At 50.6% G+C, this 12,032-nt stretch overlaps 2 long non-coding RNA genes across 2 annotated transcripts in view; both read left to right on the top strand.

The window, feature by feature from the left end:
* Nucleotides 1-12,032, top strand: part of LOC309341406 — a 657,545-nt gene that overhangs the window by 595,623 nt on the left and 49,890 nt on the right. The gene's annotated exons all lie outside the window — the stretch shown is intronic.
* LOC309341437 overlaps nucleotides 1-12,032 on the top strand; it is an 88,547-nt gene that overhangs the window by 75,807 nt on the left and 708 nt on the right. The window lies entirely within an intron of this gene.

The raw sequence follows: 12,032 nt of genomic DNA, 5'->3' as shown, positions 1-12,032 counted from the left end.
TGACTCTTGAAACCTGTGTGGGGCTTTGTAGGGAGTGAGCACCGACCTATGAAAGACCGGGTGCACCCTGGAGCCCTCCGGAAGGGCTAGGCGAAAAGCCACCGGATTGATCTTAGCCTCAACTTGATATGGTCCTAGCTGCCTGTGTTCTAACTTCTTTTTGGCCAACGACCTGGCCGGCATCGCGTGGGCTGCTAACCATACCCAGTCCCCAACCTGAATGTCTTCCCCCGCCCTTCTGTGTTTATCGGCTTGCACCTTATACGCCTGCTTTGCCAGCTCCAAATGTCTCCGCAGCTCCTCGTGCACCTCTTGCAACTCTGCTGCAAACTGGTCGGCATTTTGAGGTCCCCCCCCTTCAGGTGCTGTAAAGCTCGGGAAGGTTCTGGGATGACGTCCATAGTTCGCGAAGAAAGGCGTCACCCCGGTGGATGCGTGCTTCGTGTTGTTGTAGGCGAACTCAGCCATCGGCAGGTAGTCCACCCACGCCGCGGGTCGCTGGTTGGCGTAACACCGTAGGTACTGCTGCATGATCGCGTTGACCCTCTCCGCTTGACCGTTGGTCTGTGGATGCCTCGCCGACGTCAGGTTGATCTTGACGTGCAAGATGCCCAGAAGCTTCCGCCAGAAAGTGGAAACAAATTGGCGCCCCCTGTCGGACAAGACGGACTGCGGTAGTCCATGCACTCTGAAGACGTGATCGATGAAGAGCTTTGCGGTCTGTTCTGCCGTCGCCACCTTGGCACAAGGAATGAAGTGCGCCATCTTGGTGAACAAGTCCACAACCACTAACACCGCCGTCTTACCTCTGGAGCTGGGCAGGTCTGTAACAAAGTCCAACGCTACCCTCTCCCACGGTTGCTGCGGTGTCTCCAGCGGTTCTAACAATCCCGCCTGCTTCTGATGCACTGGTTTGGACCTCTGGCAGATATCGCACCTGGCTACGTAGTCCGCCACCTCTCCTCTCATCTGGGGCCACCAAAAGTCCCTTGCCACCAACTCCATCGTCTTCTCTTTGCCGAAATGGCCCGCACTCGGGGCATCGTGCAATTGTTGCAAAACCGTGGCGCGAAGCTCGTCGGTGGGCACGTAAAGGGCGCCCTTGCGAGTCAAAAGTCCATCCTGCAACTGAAACTCATTGTTGTCAGGCGACCCTCTGCGGAGCTCCTCCATCTTGGATTGTGCAAACTGATCCTCTTGCAGCGCGCGTCGCACCGCGTCCAGGTCGACTGCGATGGTAGCGCACGTCCACGCCTGCGGTGCGAAAATGTACTTTGCTGCGATTGGAGCTACTTCCTCCAGGTATTGAGGCTTCCGGGACAGCGCGTCTGCTATAACATTGGAGTCTCCAGGGATGTATTCTATTTTGAAATCGAAATCCGCAAAGAATTCCGCCCAGCGCATGTGTCGTTGGGTTTGCAATTTAGCCGTCCGCCAATACTCCAAGTTCTTGTGATCCGTGCGGACCTGCACCGTGTGCTTGGCTCCTATCAAGAAGTGTCGCCACGCTTTGAAAGCTGCATGAATGGCCAACAACTCCCTGTCCCATATGGTGTAGTTGCGCTCCGTCTTGCTGAGCTTCCGGGAGTAGAATGCACCCGGTCTCCAGTTGCCTTGCGAATCCTCTTGCAAGAGGACGGCCCCAACTGCTCTGTCTGATGCATCTGTCTCTACCCGCATGGGCCTGCCAGGATTCACGTGCAGCAGCTGCTCCTCGGAGGCGAAAAGGCTTTTAAGCTTCCGAAAGGATCGCTCTGCTTGTTCGGTCCAGACGAACTTCTTCTTCTTGGAACTGAGGGTGTCAGTGATTGCCGCCGTCGCGTTTGCAAAACCTTTAATAAACTTGCGATAAAAATTGGCAAAGCCGATGAACCTCTGGACCTCCTTCCGATTTCGAGGGCTCTTCCAGTCCAACAGCGCTTGGACTTTAGTCTTGTCCATGGCCAGTCCCTCGTCGGACAGCTTGTAGCCAAGGAAATCTACCTCTCTCACATCGAACTGGCACTTCTCCAACTTGGCGTACAGCCTGTGTTCCTTCAGCCTCTGCAGAACTTCCTTCACGTCCTTATCGTGATCCTCTGGCGATTCCGAGAAAATCAGGATATCGTCGAGAAAACAGACACACTTCTTGTAGAGGAGACCTGCCAGGACGTGATGCATGAATGCTTGGAAAACATGGCTGCCATTTTGTAGACCGAAGGGCATAACTCTGTATTCGTACGTGCCCAAAGGAGTGAACATGGCCGTCTTCCACTCGTCGCCCTTCCTGATGCGGATGAGGTTGTAAGCTCCACGTAAATCCAGCTTGGTAAAAATCTTCCCCCTCCTGACTGTAGCCAAAAGGTCGTCAATTTTGGGCATGGGGAAGGCCTTGGGCTTAGTTAGTCTGTTTATGAACCGGTAGTCCACAATGAGCCTCTTCTGGGGCGTGTCTTTCTTTTTCACAAAGAAAACAGGACTGCCTCCCGCTGCTTTAGATTCCTGGATGAATCCGCGCTTGAGGTTGTGTTCTATGAACTCCCGAAGCTCTTGCAGCTCGTCTTCCGACATGGAGTACAGCTTGGCAGTTGGCAACTGCGCGCCTGGCACTAAGTCAATCGCGCAGTCGTAAGGTCTGTGAGGCGGCAATTTGTCAGCTTCCTTTTCGCAGAAAACCTCCAAGAACTCCGCGTACTTGTGAGGAACCGCTTGCACCATACTCAGATGCAGCTGCTGTTCGGCTTCTCCTCCTTGATCGGTTTGGATGCAATTCTGGGCGCAATACGATGAACAAAAGGTGATCTGCCTCTGGTACCAAGCAACCGCGGGACTGTGCCTGTCCAGCCAACTCATGCCCAACACGATGGGCGTGTCCGATAAGTGGGTGACATTGAAACTAATAAGCTCTCGATGGTCTCCAATTTGCATCATCATGGGAGGGGTTTGCTGCACCACTTGCCCCCCCAGCAACTTCCTGCCGTCTACCGTGACCACGTTCAGAGGCGTCGTTGCAGGCAGGAGCGCTATGTTATGCTGCTTGACGAACTCTAATCCCACGAAATCGGCGTTGCTTCCCGAATCGATGGTTGTTGGAACCTCGAGAAGTCGCCCATCAGGCAGCTGGAGTGTTGCTGTGAGTAAAACTGCTGGTTTGGGAGGTAAAGGGTCCATGCGCTGCAAGGATGCTGGGGACTTCTCTACAGATCCGCCTGGCTGAGCCCCAGTAGCTCTGCTTCCAGCCAGGCACTGCAGTTTCCCTGAAGCTGCTCCTCTGATTGCACCTCTGCTGTCACAGTTGCTAGTGCTGCAGTGTGCTTCTGGAGCCTCTGGGGGCACTCTTTCGCCATATGGTGTGCACTGTCGCAGATGTAACACTTCCTGGTCCCTCTAGGAGGCTTCGCTTTGGCTGCAGCAGGGATGGGGCTCTGAGATGGCTTTTGAGCCCTAGCACCACCAATCTCCATTGGCTCTTCGCCTTCCTTCCCCATTGGTGAGGGGTGCGCACGGCTGAAATCCCTGTGCACAAAAGGGAGAGCTTTTGCTTGCGCGCGCGCTTGGGGCCCCCCCTCCTCGTGCCACGGACGTCCCTCATGTCGAATTCCTATAGCCAAAGCCCGTTGCACCACGTCTTCCAGGGTCTGGGGTCTGTCCCCCCTTGCGATCTCATCCTTGACGGAGGGGCTCAATCCCTCCCAAAAAAGATCCCTGACCGGTAGACTGTCCTTCGGCCAATCTAAGGCGGTGAGCAATGCAAAAAATTTAGAATGATATTGGCGTACAGTGGCTCTCCCCTGCCTCAGCCCGTGCATCTGCCGGCGCGCAATGTCCTTATCCACAGAGGATTGAAAACAAGCATCCATTGCCTTGATAAACGCATCTGCATTGCGACGGGCTGGTCCATCTTCGCGCCACAGATTGCGTAGCCAAGCCCTGGCCTCCCCATGCAGGTGCGAAACAATAAATCCCACTCTCTCCTCCTCATCTCTAAAGTCATGACGGAGTAAATGCAGTGCATACACGACATCTGCCCTGAAGTTGGGATAGTCTTGCAAGTTGCCATTAAAATGCGAAACTAGGGCACCCCCCCTCCTTCCAAGCGCAATGCCCTCCGCTCTGGAGCCCGGGGTCCCCGCCTTGTCCGCATTTTCCCACCTTGCTTGCAAATCCTGGCACGCTTTCTCCAAGTCAGCATTCTTCTTCTGCGAAGCAATGACTGCCGTTGTGAGAGTGGTAATCTGATCCCGGAGTGCAGCCAGCTGTTCCTCAGCACTCATGGCTGCCCCGTTCGTGAGCTTCGCAAAAAAAAATTTTTGCTTTCAGTGAGAGGGGGACTTTCTGTCACAGCCACCCAGGTGGGTCCCAGCTCACGAGAGACCCTACTCCGTTATAGTTTACTTACAGGAAAAGTTTATTGAAGATAATTGCTTCTTTCACAGTTCAGCATTGTGGCTGTACGTCTGTCACGTTAGACCGCCGAAGTCCCCCTCTGACTCCTCCCCTCCTCCACACCAACTTAATAGCCTGGCTCTAGACCACCTCTTCCTCTCCTTTCTTTTCCGCAGGGTCTTTCTGCCCCCCTGGGTTCTCTCTTTCCGGGATTCGCCTGAGGCTGAATCCTCTGCCGCCTCCTGCCCCCTCCTTCTGGCTTTGGGGCCGGGCTCCTCCTCTGAGCTTTCCCCACTTCCGCGCGCCTCTATGTTTGAACTTGGCGCGCGTACGTTGCTTTTGACCTTTCCTTCGTCCTCTATACTGCCCCCTGTTCCACTCTCTACCCTTTCCGGCTGAACACCTTGCTCCAACCCCCTCTCTCTGTTTTCTCCTGTTCCTCCTCCCTCCGAGAGGCTGACAACTCCACCCCCTTTACTCCGTTCCGGCTGAGACCCCTCTGACAGCGTCTGTGCTTCACTGGGCTTTCTCCCCTCCTTTCCTGACTTTTCACAGCTTCTCTCTTCTCCTGCTTTTCGCCTGATCATGCTAGCTCCCTTTTGGGAATCCTCTGACTCACTGCTTAGGCTCATAGATTCCCTTCGAATTCCGTCATCTTCTTCCTCGTCTCTCTCTCCCTCCTCCCACTCGCTTTCCGTCTCCTCTGCCATCTCCTCACTTCTCCCAGAAACCCTGACAGCATGGAAACACTGTTTACCTTCCCACCGGAGTGGTACCTATTTATCTACTTGCACTTTGATGTGCTTCCGAACTGCTAGGTTGGCAGGAGCTGGGAACAAACAACGGGAGCTCACTCCATCGTGGGGATTCGAACCGCCAACCTTCTGATCAGCAAGCCCAAGGCCCAGTGGTTTAGACCACAGCACCACCCGCGTCTCCCAGTAGTAATAGTAGTAATACTGCATTTATATTCTGATGCTGACTGCTGAACATGGAATATTCGCAAAAGCAGGTTATGCAATCCCCCCCCCAAACAAACTTATTGCCCAGTCTAAAACCATCTGCAATTTATAACCCCAGCTTGTTTTGACAAACCATTATTTCAAACTAACCAGAGCTCCCAGATTCAGGCATACCAAGAAATACCCAATTCTTTAAAATGGGAAGCAGATGTTTCCAATCTACTCTTTTCAACCAGGCCAGAGGGGGAGACAGGAGTGAGAAGGGAATGTGTGAGGCCCAAAGCTTGCTGCTGCTCCTTCCTGCAGTGCTAAACTACAGCTCGGTGCAATGTGTGAGCCAGGTCATTGTTTAACCAAAGAAGTAACTGAAAGCATGCCAGCAAATGATGTAAAACGATCACAATGCAGTAACGAAACAGCCTCAAATTGCCTTGCTAAATCTGCATTGCAATCAACAACATTTGTTTTAGCAAACAGGGCTCTCAACTTTTGCTGCAATCAAGACTAATAAAGGAACCTCATGTGCGAGCTACACTGTGCCTCCCATTGACAAATATTTCAAGAGCCTCAAAGACAGACCAGGGAAATATCCTAATGCAAACTGGGAAGAGGATTTCACCCCCTGATATTTCTGCAACTAGGGCAGCACAAACCACATCCTCTACTAAGCTTTCTCCATGAATGCATAAGAACATCGGAGCATCCTTGGTGGATCAGACCAAAGGCCATCAAATATAGAATCCTGCTTATCCTGAGAACATAAGAAGAACCTGCTGGATCAGGCCAATGGCCCACCTGGTCCATCATTGGCCAACCAGATACCTGTGAGAAGACTGCTGACAGGATTCGAGGACAAGAGAACTCTCCCTCTTCTGGTTTCCCACCAATGAGGCAATGGGAGGCTGCCTCGGGCAGAAGCATCTACACAGCCAGCAGATCCAGCCTCCAGGGAATGTATCACCCACTGCTGCTACTACCACCATGGTGGCAGAGGCAGCTGTGGGGCAGCCCTTGGAGGCTGGATCTGCCACCTCCTTGGCAGCTTCCCCAATGCCACCTCTACAACCTAAAACCCTTGTACCTACGGGACCACCTCTCCCAATATGCCCCAAGTAAGACCTTAAGGACCATAAATAGCAACACCCTAGAGGTCCCGGGCCCTAAGGAAGTCAGATTAGCCTCAACCAGAGCCAGGGCCTTTTCAACACTGGCTCTGGCCTGGTGGAACGCTCTGTCTCACAAGACCAGGGCCCTGCAGGATCTGATTTTTTTTCCACAGGGCCTGTAAGACAGAGTTGTTCCGCCTGGCCTTTGGCTTGGAATCAAGTTGATTCCCTCCCCCTCTTTTTTTCCTTTCTCCTTCTGTGTTGGAACTCCTATTTGGGGACTTCCCGGGCTTTTCCTGGCCCAAGTAGGACCAGTCTGGATAGTTAGCCTTGGTGAAGACTTGATGGTTTCATCCCCCAAAAAGTTTTTGATTGAGTTTCCACTGAAATGAGGCTGCATTTTAATGTTTTAATGTTGTATTTTAATCTTGTTTTTTAAGCTGTATTTCATTCAATTGTTTTTATATTAGGTGTTAGCCGCCCTGAGCCCGGTCTTGGCTGGGGAGGGCAGGTATAAATTTATTATTATTATTATTATTATTATTATTATTATTATTATTATTATAGCAGCTTCTTGGCAAATAAGATGCACTGCTGGTTTTCTCCCACCCTTGTTCCCAGTGTAGATCTTTATTCCCAGCTTGTTCCTGACTTCTGCAACAAATTTGCCAATGTTATACATTTCCCTGAGCTCGCCGGCGCATCTCAGGATCAATCCCAGGCACCGACAGGCAGGGCTGGGTGAAATCTCTGCCAGAAACCCAGGTGTTTCCTGCTTGGCAGGGGGTTGGACTCGATGGCCCTTGTGGTCTCTTCCAACTCTATGATTCTATGATTCTATGACAGCAGGTGCTGAACAGTGTAGACTAGGAATAAGGAACTTTTAGATTCCTGCATTGCAGGGGGTTGGACTAGAATGATCTTCATGATCCCTCCAACATCACCATTCTACTATTCAATGATTTATCAGCCTGAGGCCCATGTTCCCTTTCCAGGAGCCACATGCAACACAAGTGAAATTTACTTTCCTACAGCAGACTGGCTTCTAGGAAGGATGTTGACAATCTGGAACATGTACAGAGGAGGGCAGCCAACTTGATCAAGGATCTGGAACCCAAGCCTTATGAGGAATGGTTGAGGAATTCGGTATGTTTAGGCTGGAAAAGAGGAGACTGAGAGGAGATATGATAGCCACCTACAAATATCTGAAGGGCTGTCACATGGAAGATGGAACAAGCTTGTTTTCTCCTGCTCTGGAGGGCAGGACTCGAACCAATGGCTTCAAGCTCCAAGAAAGAAGATTCCAACTGAACATCAGGAAAACTTTCTGACAGTAAGAGTTGTTCAACAGTGGAACAGTCTCCCTTGGGAGGTGGTGGGCTCTCCTTCCTTGGAGGCTTTTAAGCAGAGGTTGGGTGGACATCTGTCATGGATGCATTAGCTGTGATTCCTGCATTGTAGTGGGTTGGACCACAGTAAATGACCTTGGGGGTCCCTTCCAACTCTGCTATTCTATTACAGTGGTACCTCGGGTTAAGTACTTAATTCGTTCCAGAGATCAGTTCCTAACTTGAAACTTTTCTTAACCTGAAGCACCACTTTAGTTAATGGGGCCTCCTGCTGCCGCCGCGCCGCCAGAGCACGATTTCTGTTCTCATCCTGAAGCAAAGTTCTTAACCCGAGGTACTATTTCTGGGATAGTTGAGTCTGTAACCAGAAGCGTATGTAACCTGAGGTACCACTGTATTATATATCTGCCCCCCACCCAGACCAGCAAGGGGTGTTATCAGAGTTCAAGGTTATCAAGCAGGACCAGTGAAAAGAGTGTGGCCTGGGGAGGGGTTTGTGGTCTGGGAAGATATAATAATAATAATAATAATAATAATAATAATAATAATAATAATATATTCATTCATTCATTTATACATACATACATACCCTGTCCATCTGGTTGGGTTTCCCCAGCCACTCTGGGCAGCTCCCAACAGAATATTAAAAAACCCAATAAAACATTAAAAACTTCCCTAAACAGGGTTGCCTTTAGATGTCTTCTAAAAGTCAGCTGTTTATTTCTTTGACATCTGATGGGTGGGCATTCCACAGGGTGGGCGCCACCACCGAGAAGGACCTCTGCCTGGTTTCCTGTAACCTCACTTCTCGCAGTGAGGGAACCACCAGAAGGCCCTCAGAGCTGGACTTCATTGTCTGAGCTGAAAGATGGGGGTGGAGATGCTCCTTCAGGTGTACTGGGCCAAGGCCATTTACGGCTTTAAAGGTCAGCACCAATACTTTGAATTCTGATTTCAGAGGGCCAAACAGAGTCCTGGAGGACCACAAGTTCCCCATCCCGGTGGCATGGACAATAATGAGGCCTGACTTAGGATGAAGAAGCTTCCTTGTGTTTGCCATAGAAGAAAGAAGAAGCACGAAGGGGCTCCGAACACTTGTGTACATGCGTCCTATGGACAAGTCCCAGGGACCTTTGACTGGCTCCACTCCTGGCTCATGTCCTCTCTGTGCTTAGACATGCCCGTCTCTCCATCACAGTTTGCCTGTTCATGACGGCAAACAGTGATGAAACACTGTGTACTCACCCCGGCACCGAGGCAGAATGAAGCAGCGCTGGGTCCCAGAATCTGCTTTCAGTGCCAGAACGCAACCTTGGAGCTTTTTTCCACATAATCATCAAGAAGAGTGCTCTCATCACACCGATGAATAAGCACTTCTAGCCCACACACATCCCTGAGATTAAAGCAGAAGCACTTCCTGGTCGGCAGATGCGGCTGAAAAGGCTGTTAGCTATCTGTCAGCCTGGCATTTCTCATGGCAGTCAACACACAGAGATCTCCCTTACTGCACATGATCTGAACATGACTGAAAGCAGCCTCTCGCTGCAGGTATAAATTATGCTTGCTTTAGTACTACTCCGTGTGTGAAGTATAGGGCTATTCATCAATTAAATGCTGGTTAATTGGTTAATTAAAGTTCTTAAATTGGTTAATCACCCACATTTCAATCCATTGTATGTTTGCCATTACCAAAAAGCTCTCTGGAGGTGCCTTTTTTTTCTTTTCTTTTCTTTTCTTTTTTTTTTTGGACAGCGTTGAAAGAACAGGGAGATAACGTTCAAAGAGAAACAGAGAAAGACCACCATCAATTATTACGTGGAAACAGCAGTTTTAACGGCTTCTCTTCAGCCCTTATGACAAAACCATTTCAGAACTACACTAACGTTGGGACAAAGTTCAAAATGGCAAAATATCGCTAAATAATGCGGTCTATAGTGTGACCACAAGTGGTATAGTAAGCATCGTTCTGGTCGCCTTACCTAAAAAGAAAGTTGGGAAAGGTTCAGGGAAGGGAAACTGAAATGATCAAGGGGATGGAATGATTCCTCTATGAAAAAATGTTGCTGCATCTTGTTGTTTAGTCGTTTAGTCATCTCCGACTCTTCGTGACCCCATGGACCAGAGCATGCAAGGCACTCCTGTCTTCCACTGCCTCCCGCAGTTTGGTCAAACTCATGCTGGTAGCTTCGAGAACACTGTCCAAACATCTCGTCCTCTGTCGTCCCCTTCTCCTTGTGCCCTCCATCTTTCCCAACATCAGGGTCTCTTCCAGGGAGTCTTCTCTTCTCATGAGGTGGCCAAAGTATTGGAGCCTCAGCTTCACGATCTGCACTCAGGGCTGATTTCCTTAAGAATGGAGAGGTTTGATCTTCTTGCAGTCCATGGGACTCTCAAGAGTCTCCTCCAGCACCATAATTTAAAAGCATCCATTCTTCGGCGACCAGCCTTCTTTATGCCCCAGCTCTCACTTCCATACATCACTACTGGGAAAACCATAGCTTTAACTATACGGGCTGCATCTTAGTTTAGACAAGCAGGAGGTGACATGATGGAAGTTTTAACATATTATGCATGGCATGGAAACAGTGCGTAGAGAAAAGTGTTTGTCCCTCTTTCATGACACTAGAACTGATGACATCCCATGAAGCTGGTTGCTAGAAGATTCAGGAGAGATGACAGGAAGTTGATTCTTCACACAGGACACAACTGAACGATAAACTTGCTGCCACAAGAGGGAACAGTGGCAGCCAAGTTGGATTGCTGTAAAAGACAAATTCATGGAGGAGAAGGCTAGCAATGGCTGCCAGCCATGATGGCTATGTTCAACCTCTGCTCTTGGAAGCGGCGTACATTTGAGAACTCCCTGGTCCTGAATGGGGTTACTGTGCCCCTGAAGGACCAGGTGCGCAGCCTGGGAGTCATTCTGGACTCATAGCTGTCCATGGAGGCACAGGTCAATTCTGTGTTCAAGGCAGCTGTCTACCAGCTCCATCTGGTACGCAGGCTGAGCCCCCCCCCCTGCCCACAGACTGTCCCGCCAGAGTGGTGCATGCTCTAGTTATCTCTCGCTTGGACTACTGCAATGTGCTCTATGTGGGGCTAACACTGAAGGTGACCCAGAAACTACAACTAATCCAGAATGCGGCAGCTATACTGGTAACTAGGAGTGGCCACCGAGACCATATAACACCGGTCTTGAAAGACCTACACTGGCTCCCAGTACGTTTCCGAGCACAATTCAAAGTGTTGGTGCTGACCTTTAAAGCTTTAAATGGCTTTAGTCCAGCATACCTAAAGGAGTGTCTCCCCCTCCATCGTTCTGCCCAGACACTGAGGTCCAGTGCCAAGGGCCTTCTGGCGGTTCCCTCGCTATGAGAAGCCAAGTTACAGGGAACCAGGCAGAGGGCCTTCTCAGTGGTGGCGCCCACCCTGTGGAATGCCCTCTCACTAGATGTCAAAGAGAAAAATAACTACCGAACTTTTAGAAGACATCTGAAGGCAGCCCTGTTTAGGGAAGCTTTTAATGTTTAATAGGTTATTGTATTTTAGTGGTCTGTTGGAAGCTGTCCAGAGTGACTGGGGAGACCCAGCCAGATGGAAGGGGCATAAATAAATTGTTGTTGTTGTTGTTGTTACTACTACCAGTTGCCAGAAACCACAGGTGGAGAGAATGCTGTCATGCCAAGGTCCTGGGCCTCCCATGGGCATCTGCTTGGCAGCTGTGAGACCAGGATGCTGGATGAAGTGGCCACTGCAGCAGCACTGTGTCCTTCGTTGGTGCCCAGGGCATACATGTGTACCAGGCAGGAACAGGCGCTGGGCACGGAGGGTCAACAAAACCCATGCGCCAGCCCCAACCCTTGCCAGACACCACCACTGGAAAGGCATGGGGCACTGTCATGAGCAAACCAGCTCCCAGTGTAATCTTGCAGCCAGCTGCAGAATGCAGTCAGGAACAGGGAGGCTGGGCTTTCATGTCGGCACAGGAGAGCCCGTAGCTGCCAGCATCAACTCCCCCTGACTTTGAACGGCTGGCTGATAAGGGAGGAATGGAGAGCAGGCTGGAAAACAGCCAAAGCTCCCGGGAAGCCCAAACAGGCGCGGAAAGCCACAGAGACAGCTTTTCGGAACAGGAAGGGGCTGCAGCTAACCAAATAAGTCTGAGGCGTAGGCGTATAGGAAGGCTGCTGGACAGGAAGCAAAATAAGAAACGTAAAGGTCGAAGGTTCAATCTCTTCCGTCGACACAGG

Source organism: Podarcis erhardii (assembly GCF_964252035.2).
Source record: "Podarcis erhardii genome assembly, chromosome: 4".
NCBI lineage: Eukaryota > Metazoa > Chordata > Lepidosauria > Squamata > Lacertidae > Podarcis > Podarcis erhardii.
Note: the sequence above shows the minus strand (reverse complement) of the source record. Positions and strands in the feature narration are given on the sequence as shown.